This window comes from Coptis chinensis, chromosome 9, assembly GCF_015680905.1.
Source record: "Coptis chinensis isolate HL-2020 chromosome 9, ASM1568090v1, whole genome shotgun sequence".
NCBI lineage: Eukaryota > Viridiplantae > Streptophyta > Magnoliopsida > Ranunculales > Ranunculaceae > Coptis > Coptis chinensis.
The window spans coordinates 2,153,026-2,162,093 of NC_141464.1; the positions used below are offsets into that span (position 1 = coordinate 2,153,026).

General features: G+C 36.7%; 1 pseudogene; it reads right to left on the reverse strand.

Moving 5' to 3' along the window:
- Positions 1-1,095: 1,095 nt before the first annotated feature.
- LOC147474379 (protein LIGHT-DEPENDENT SHORT HYPOCOTYLS 5 pseudogene) lies at positions 1,096-2,651 on the reverse strand (annotated as a pseudogene).
- Between the last annotated feature and the right edge of the window lie 6,417 nt (positions 2,652-9,068).

Here is a 9,068-nt window from a genome sequence, read left to right on the forward strand (position 1 = left end):
CCGTTTTCCACGTATTCGTAAACAAGTGCTTTCATGTTGGTATCAAAGCAATACCCATATAGTTTGATCAGGTTTTGATGGGAAGTTTTGCCCATGGTGCCCACTTCAGCTTCGAATTGTTTCCTCATAATTTCCTTTGTGTTATTGTTGTCTTTAGTACCTTCACCGCTATTTTGACACCATTAGGGAATTACGCACGTAGAGGCGCCTCCAAACCCACCAAAGACTACATTCTTCTCCGAGATTTGGCGTAAATCTCTTAAGTTCATCAAGTGAAAATGATTTTGGTTTCTCGCTTGTTAGTTTATACAAGAAATCTTCGATTGGTTGTGAACCGCCATCATCATGTTCCATCAGTTTATCTCACAAAATATAGGTTGTAGTCCAACAAAGTAGAGTATGAAAAACAGAGTGATAACGACAACTTCTGGAAAAGAAAAGATGACAATGAGCTAGACATGAATTTCTATAGATTAGAGAATAGAAAATAGACACTGATGATATATCATTTATCCAATAAACAACTAGTTAGTTCTGTGGAGATATTTCATTCAAGGATATCTTGGAGGAGCAATAGAATAAAAGTTCTAGGATTTTTAGTGCAATAGTTCAGTGCATATATTTTTGGTATATTATCCTAAAACTACAGATGTTCCAAAATGGGGGTTTTCAATAAACTTTGGTGAATAATTACTAAATTTTGTATTTTGGTGGTCTACAGGTTCTCTAAATTCAGCATTTGGAATAGGTTGACGCAAAAGGAAAAAACAAAAACAAATCAAGAAAAAAAAAAAAAAAAAAAAACCTATCTTACCAGGAATGACTTGATCAAATTTAAGTTCCAGTGCACTCCGATTTTTTACGTGTCAAATAATGAGGCGTGATTTCTCCGGGGGCATGTTGTATATTGTATTATTTCATAATGAAGGCTTCGATACATACCAAAATGAATGGAGTCTGTGTTTTTAGATAGAAATTGTTCTTCTCAAACTGTTGGACGAGACTAAGAGTTAGGAGTAGATACTTTGTTGGATTGAAGGATCGCGAGAGGGATTTGTCGAGGTTTTTGGTGAGAAATCGCAAGAGAGATGACCGTTACAACAAGTTTTCCGGTTTCACGATTAGGTAGGGGTGTACATGGGCTTTTTGTTGGGCTTTGATTTGGGATTGGGTCAGGTTGGAGGCTGCCCATCCACTCAGTGGCTCTAATACCGGGTGATATGGATGTTGAATTTTTTGTTGTTGCAGGTCTCTTTCTCTTCTTATGCTCATACCCTCTAGCTTTAGCTTGACCATCTTTTACTTTCCTCAAATACATACTCACAGATCTTGAAGCAAACAAATTCGTTTGAAGGCTTCTTCCACCATTCTCCTCATAAGCAGCACTCAATCGTCCAATCATAGAATCAACACTACCCTAGTAGTTGAAATGGACAATGACAAGGCCCTGGTGGATTCGGATTGCCATAATAATGAAAGTCCAACAAATGCACCCTAGTATTACCAAACTGATTTAAATTGTTCAAAAAGTCAATAACTTGACCATCACTACATCTTTCCAAAACTAAAGGGGGTTGATGGTTTTTCAAATACTTCAAAAAAGTATTCCAGTCTCTCTTCTTTTGTGTCTCGTAACGACTTAGTGGAACTAGTAATGAGTCTTGTGTGGATTCTATACATAATGTAGGTGAAGGTTCTAATGTTGAGTCCGTAACTTAAAACTGCAAACACAAATGCCACATATTAAGAAACCAAATTTCTACAGTATTGGGCTTAATGTTAAAGTTGCAACTTCAGTCCAAATCACCTGAACTAATTTAAATCATGAACCCATATAAGTTGGTGATTCCAAATCACGCTTTGTTATTATTGAACCTTTTCCATAACTTGGTTTTCTTGAATCTCCTTTTTAACACCATTCTTATGCTCATACAAGTTTGATGCTGCAATAATATCTTGTTACTGCATATACCTTTGTAGGGTTCTTTTCCTTATTTTCATCTTTCATATAGTTTCCTAGCTAGCTGCACTTGAATATTGCTACTTCAGCACTGAAGTTCATAGCATAAACGTTTTGTTTCTTCTATTGGTACTTCAATGATCATTTAACTCTTAAAGCTTATTCTATAACAACAAAGAGTCTCAACCCTTCTTCCTCTAGTCCATTCTCCCCAAACCCACCAATTAATGAGCTCCAAGACACCAAATCAGACCTTGCAATACCATTAAAAACTCTCACCGAATCCCAAACACACCCACAACTTGCATACATACTCGCAACTCGCAATACACTCAAACGATATATATTGCGACTTGCAATACATACTCGCAACTCGCATACTCGCAATACATACTCGCAACTCGCAACTTGCATACACACCCACAACTCGCAATACATACTCACAAGTGCATTTTCAACTAAGAACATGAACATGAACAACTCAAGATATATACCAAGAACTTAACAGACTAAGAACTCAAGATTTTTCGATAGTTCCAAACATACTAATCTAAAAATGAAACACACAAAACACAAAAACAAACATGATTATATCAAAAACAAAGAAGATGGGGGTGGGATCATTCACCTCAATAGTAGTAGTTTGATCAGGAACAACAACAGTAGTAGCTGTAGTAGCTTCACTGGCCATGGATTCAAGAAACAAGAAAATTTAGATATCAAGAAAAAAATATATGAAGTTGGTTGTTAAAGACAGTTAAAGAAGAAAGAAAACTTACAATTAGATTGGGTGATTCTCAATTGGATTGGGCGATTCTCAATTACAATTGTAGTTAAGCCGATTCTAATTGGATTGGGCGAGAATTGGATTGGATTGCTTGATTGTTTTTGGATTTTTTTGGTTAGGGTTCGAAGGTTTTTTGGCCGAGTGCACGAGAGAGATGACCGGCTAGGGGAGGTTTTTCCAGTTTCGCGATGGAAGTGGGGGGTGTAGTAGGCTTTTTGTTGGGCTTCGCAATTTGGGCTTGGGCTGGAGGCTGCCCAATCCAATTTTGGTGGCGCCCAATACAGGACTCATTACAATACGTCCAATGACCCAATGTCTAACTGACCACCTCAAGAAAACAGTCAAATTTCAAAAGGCTCAACTATGTACAAGACCAAGAAAATTAAAACACAAACGTTCTTTACTCTTTCAAGCTCGTATACCAATTAAATCATTGTTACTATCCAAAACAATTTTGTTTTTAGTTCAGAATAATATAAATTTTGGACGTAAAAGAATGCAACATGGGTGATATTCCCTAATTCTACTTAAGTAAGAACAAAGTAAAAACCCTTCTACTTCCTTAAAGACGTCAACATGTGTTTGCAACTGTTTGAAAGTTACATAAATTCATATGACCAAAATACTTTCATCAAAATTGCAAAAATACTTAAACCTAATTAGTCATTCTTCCATATTTAAATGTCCTTCAAAATAGAATCTCTGGTCACCACTAGTTTTACAAATATGGATTTAAAAACTTTAGTCATACGTACTAATCTAAGCACTAAAAAAAGAGTGAAGAATTAAGAAAGACAAAGATCAGGATATGCATGACGAATATGTGGATTCGAACTTTGGTCGGTGAGAGAAAGGTTGGAGGAGAAGAAGTGCTTTTGATATGGATCGGTAGAAGTGAGAGCGAGAGAAGACATATACGAGGACACAACACAGGACAATGTCTAATCTTTGGAGAACTTTTAATGTCTAATTAGTCTTTGGGTCTATGTATCTATCTAGGAGTGAATTTGTGGTACCCCTGGGCATGGCCCGATGAGGGGCAATGATGGAAAGACGCTTAGCCCAAATATGGATGACGGTTGCGCCATGGTGTGATCCCACTTCGCTTAAATAGTTGTCTAAAGATCCTGACTATAAGTAATTGATCCACCAAATCCTAACATTGAGACTTTTTCCGGATCGTTTGGTTGTGGAGTTGGTGAGAACTCCACAGTTGAACGTGATCGGGCAGGAGTAGTCCAAAGATGGGTGAACTCCTGGGAAGCTGTTTGTTCGGAGTTTGAAAACCCCACACGATCAGATGTCTGCAGTGACTAAGTGGGGATAGTATCGATGTGGTAGGATGGGGGCGGGTCGTTACAAAATGGTATCAGAGTTGTCCTCGGCTCGATCTTAAGGTGGTGGGATTGTGGTACCCCTGGGCGTGGCCCGAAGAGGGGCTATGATGAAAAGGCGCCTAGCCCAGGAATGGGTGACGGTTGCACCATGGTGTGATCCCATTTCTCTTAAGTAGTTTTCCAAAGATCTTGGCTATAAGTAATTGATCTACCAAATCCTAACATCGATGCCTTTTCTGGATCGTTTGGCTGTGGGGTTGGTGAGAACTCCATAGTTAAGCATGCTCGGATAGGAGTAGTCTAAGGATGGGTGACCCCCTGGGAAACTGTTGTCTAGAGTTTGAAAACCCCACACTATCAGATATCCACAGTAACTGATAAGAGCCCAAAACTGTAGTTTAAAACATTTAATATTATTTCTATTTAGTCAATTATGTTATTAATAATATAGGTTTATCACTAATTACGTGCTTTTGAGTATTTCAGGCTTCGGAGTTGAATAAATGTAAATTCGTTACTAATTAGGCGCTAAAAAGAGCCAAAGTGATTGATATGAAAGTTCTATGAAGAGAACCCAAGTTTCATGAAGAAAAAGTCCTTAAAAAGCCCAAGTCAAAGCTGTTAAGTGAAAGTCAAACTAGATTAGAAAGCTGAAGAAAAGTTAATAGAACTTCAGAAGGCCATATCTTTGGATTCAGGCCTCGGAATTAGGCCCATTTTATATCAAAATGACCAACTCAGAAAGCTCTTTCCAATGGTCCAGACCATGACTCGATCAGAGTAGTATAAGTTGGTGAAATCGCATGCTACAGTAACACAACCAAAATTGGAAGTCTTGGATTTACCAAATTGGGTTATGGACTTGATTTATGGGTCCATAACCTAGTCTAAAAGTCCATGCATGAAATTGTAACATAACCCTCTCCTATATAAAGAGGGTTAAGGCTAAAACAAAAATTGGATACTCCCCTCTTTAGTTTAGTTTTAAATTAGGGTTCTCTCTCTCTCCCTTGTTAGTTTTAGTTTATGAGTTTAGTTTGTAGCCTCCATTAGAATTTTTTTAAAAGCCTTAGTATTCAATTCAATAATTACTTCTTCTTTACATTATGTCTTCATTTTATTATTTTAGTTTAATTAATCCAATGATATTAGGCTAATTTCCCCCCCATTAGAGGGAGTGATTATAAAACCTAATGAGGAATAGATTTCTTAGTAGAATTATTTCATTGTGTATGTATTTCAATGAGTTTAGTTTATTGTATGACTTCCAAAATAAGCATATAATAAATTAAACTAGGGATTGTTGTAATTAAGTCCAGAGACTTGGTTGTAATAATCTTATATGCTAGTAATAATGACTATAGAGATGTAGGTTATTGCTAGGGATGATAAATGTTGAGGCTTTAAGTTGAATCGTTGCGTGAAAACCTAAATATGATCTTTTTTCAATGAATAATTCGATTCTTGCATGAAACTAGTTATTAGGTGGATTGATTACTCTTCTCTATAACTTTCTCTTCCATCAAAACCTTATTTTTATTAGTTTAGTTAATTTAGATTTATTTGAATCCATAGTATAATCGTATAATAGAAATCTTTCAATATAACATTACTCTCACTATTGTTTCTTTATGTTTGATTAGTTAAATTTCTAAAGTCTTAGTAGTTTAGGAGTGGAACGAATCCAGACTCTTTATATATTACTTCATTATTATTTGAGAGTAAGAATATTGATCTAAGCACTTATTTATGTGATTGATTATTTGTGTTTACGCATAGATAGTTAGTTTACGTAAATTTGTAAATATCAAATAGTGCCTCTGCCATCTTAAACTCTTGCAGGACAATAATTCAATTGCTTGAATCCAAGGGGCAATCCCCAATTCTCAACCCACACACCCTTTCAATTTTTCATTCTTATTTCTTGTATTTTCGGTATCGTTTACTATTTTGGGCATAGGGGTTGCGGATTCATAGAGGAAAAGACTACAGTAAAGGTATTTGTAAATTTCGAAAAATTCTGAAATTTTATAGACACGATCCTTAAGGTTTTATTGATTTACTGTAATTTTTTCAGAATTTTCCTAATTGTGTTACCTAGTGAATTAATATGATCTTTACAATGCTGCATTTCCGTTTTCAAACAGTAAATTATTGAAAAACAGACGAGTAGGGTTACTTAGGCAGTTCCAAAAATTTTAAAATTTTTACAGGAGTATCTATCATAATTCAATAGTTTGCAGTAAATATTTGATGAGTTTTTTATTTGTTTTGACCACCTAACCAAGGCCCAAAATATCGCCGATATATCTGATATATCGCCGATATATCTGATATATCGCTGATATATTTCGGTAATTTGGTACACCGATATCGATATTTTTGATATATATCCACCGAATATTGAATCCCTTTTTTCCGATATATATCAAAATTTCCGATATGAAACTTTATATCGCCGATATAATCGATATATATCGGTTGATTTTTTGACTATTTTTTAATATAAATCCGATATTTCCAATATATTTTCGATATTTTCGATATTATATTTCCGATATATCTGATATTTTCGATATTTTAAATAGTTTGGACTGGTCACCAAAAAAATGGATATATCCGATATATATCAGTTTTTGGGTACACCGATATATTAACCGATATCGAAATTTTGGGCCTTGCACCTAACTAGTGGATTGTTTTCAGTGTGTTTCTGTAGTTTTGCAAACACTTAATTTCTGGAACACCAGCCAATAAGGAGGGTTTGTAGAACTCCAATTACTCTAAAAAGTTTATAGGAATACGTAGGATCTGTCAGGAGTCTCCAGTAAAATTTTGGCGATTTTTGGTTCTGTTTTGATTGGTTAACCATTCGGTTGTTTGTATTGTGTTCGAAAACTGTTTCACAAACTTTGAAGGGGAGTAGAAGGACTTTTATAGCTCCGATTGATCTAAAATTGTACAGGCTACTTGATAGACGTCTTAGCAAACTACTGTAAAAATCTCAAATTTTTTAGAGCACGTTAAACTTACTGGACATTGCCAAAGGCAATAGCACGACCTGCGCCCGTGTCTGGCAAATTCTGAGCCCCGCACTCAACTCACTGGACATCGCCTCAGGCACGAGCGTGACCTGCGTCCTTCACAGGCAATTTCTGAGCGCACCCCGCGCCCTCTTCTGAACAGCCCAATCTTCACAGGTTAGTACAAACTTCCATTTTTTCAAGTTATTAAGTGTTTCTAACTTGTTAAATACATTAAGCTTGCGTATACAAGACGCTATTCATAAGCGTAGCAGCGAGGCATTCAGGTACTCCTTCTTACACTCCTCGCCTCTTCTGTCAGAGGAGTTTCAATTCTAGTATAATCAGGCTTGTTTTTTGTAGACATAATATCACACGCCTATCTAGAATTTTACACATTACACCTGCATCAATGGCCAAAGAACCAGAGACACCTCTCTATGATTTTTATAAAGCACTAAACGATGGCCCTAAGTCGTGCATCGTTCTTGCAGACCTAGTGGGGGATTTTTGAATTCCCCTGAATATATTTAACTTGTTACCGGTTTTTCATGGTTTAGCCCACGAGAAGCCATATCAACACATGCGTATGATAAAACAAGTTCTCACTACATTCCATCATCCTAGCCTAAGTCCGGATCAAGTTAAACTTAGGGTGTTTTCATTCACCCTAGCCAACAAGGCGGCGTCTTGGTTAACTACCCAAACGCCAAACTTTGTGGACTCATGGGCTAATCTTGTTCAATTATTCATGGAACAATTTTACCCACCAGTGAATACCGATGAAATGCTTCGAAAGATTCATTTCTTCCACCAAAACCCTCATGAATCCTTTTCAGAGGCCTGGAACCGTTTCACTGATCTTCTCATAGAATGTCCGCATCATAACCTTGCAAAAGACACGCTTGTTCGTGCTTTCTTTAAGGGGCTTTCACATTATCATAAAGTGGTTCTAGATATCATGACTAGGGGTAGTTTTCTTAGTAAAGGAGCCTTGGAGGCTTATAAATTCTTAGAAGATCAATCTAAGAGGAACAACAATTGGGGAGGTCATGACTCTTCCCGCTCCTCTCCTTCTTCTCTTGAGGTTAAACATGATCCCGAGCTTAAAACTCTTATCGATGCCCTCACTAAAAAGGTAGATGTTCTCTCTACTCAACAACAACCCACTCCAGTCATGAACATTAAATATACTCGATGTAATGTCTATTTTATGTCTTGAGCATTCCGACTTCTATTGTCCTCTTGTCTATGCACAACCACCACCACAACCATCAAACTTCAACCAGTTAACTCCACATCAAGGGCAAGGATACTTAGGTGACCAGAATAGAAGTTTAGTGCCCATGACCCAGAACTATCAACATTAAGACATGAACGTTCAACAAGCCTTTATTCCAGTCCAACCATCTACTGACAAAGTAGTAGTGACCTTGTTGGAAAAACAAAATCAAATTATTTAATAAAACTCCAACTTGATGAAAGATCACCATGATCAAAACTCTAATATGATGAAACAAACGATGCAAATGATGCAGTCTTTGTGCCAAAAGGTTATTGACATGTCTCCTAACCAAAATAATAACCAAACAAAGTGTTTTTTCAGGTCAGTCAAGATTACCTAATCCTAAGTCAACAAACACCGCCTTTGAAATAAACAGTATTCACTGTAATGATAAGATAAACCAAGGGGACCTACAGGCAGTCACTACCCTTCGTTCAGGGAGAGTAGTTGATAACAAAGTGACTATGCTTACAGATTGCCCGCAAACGAAAGCTGAAAATGAAACCATACCGAATACTATCATAAAAACTGAAGGCCCTACAACTGTAGAAGTTCCAGTCCCACCACAACCAAGAGGTGCAACCTTACTAAATGCCACCATAGAAATTGATGATCCTACACCTGTAGAGGTTATAATATGGACACCTAGATGGAAAACGACTAAAAATAACGCAAA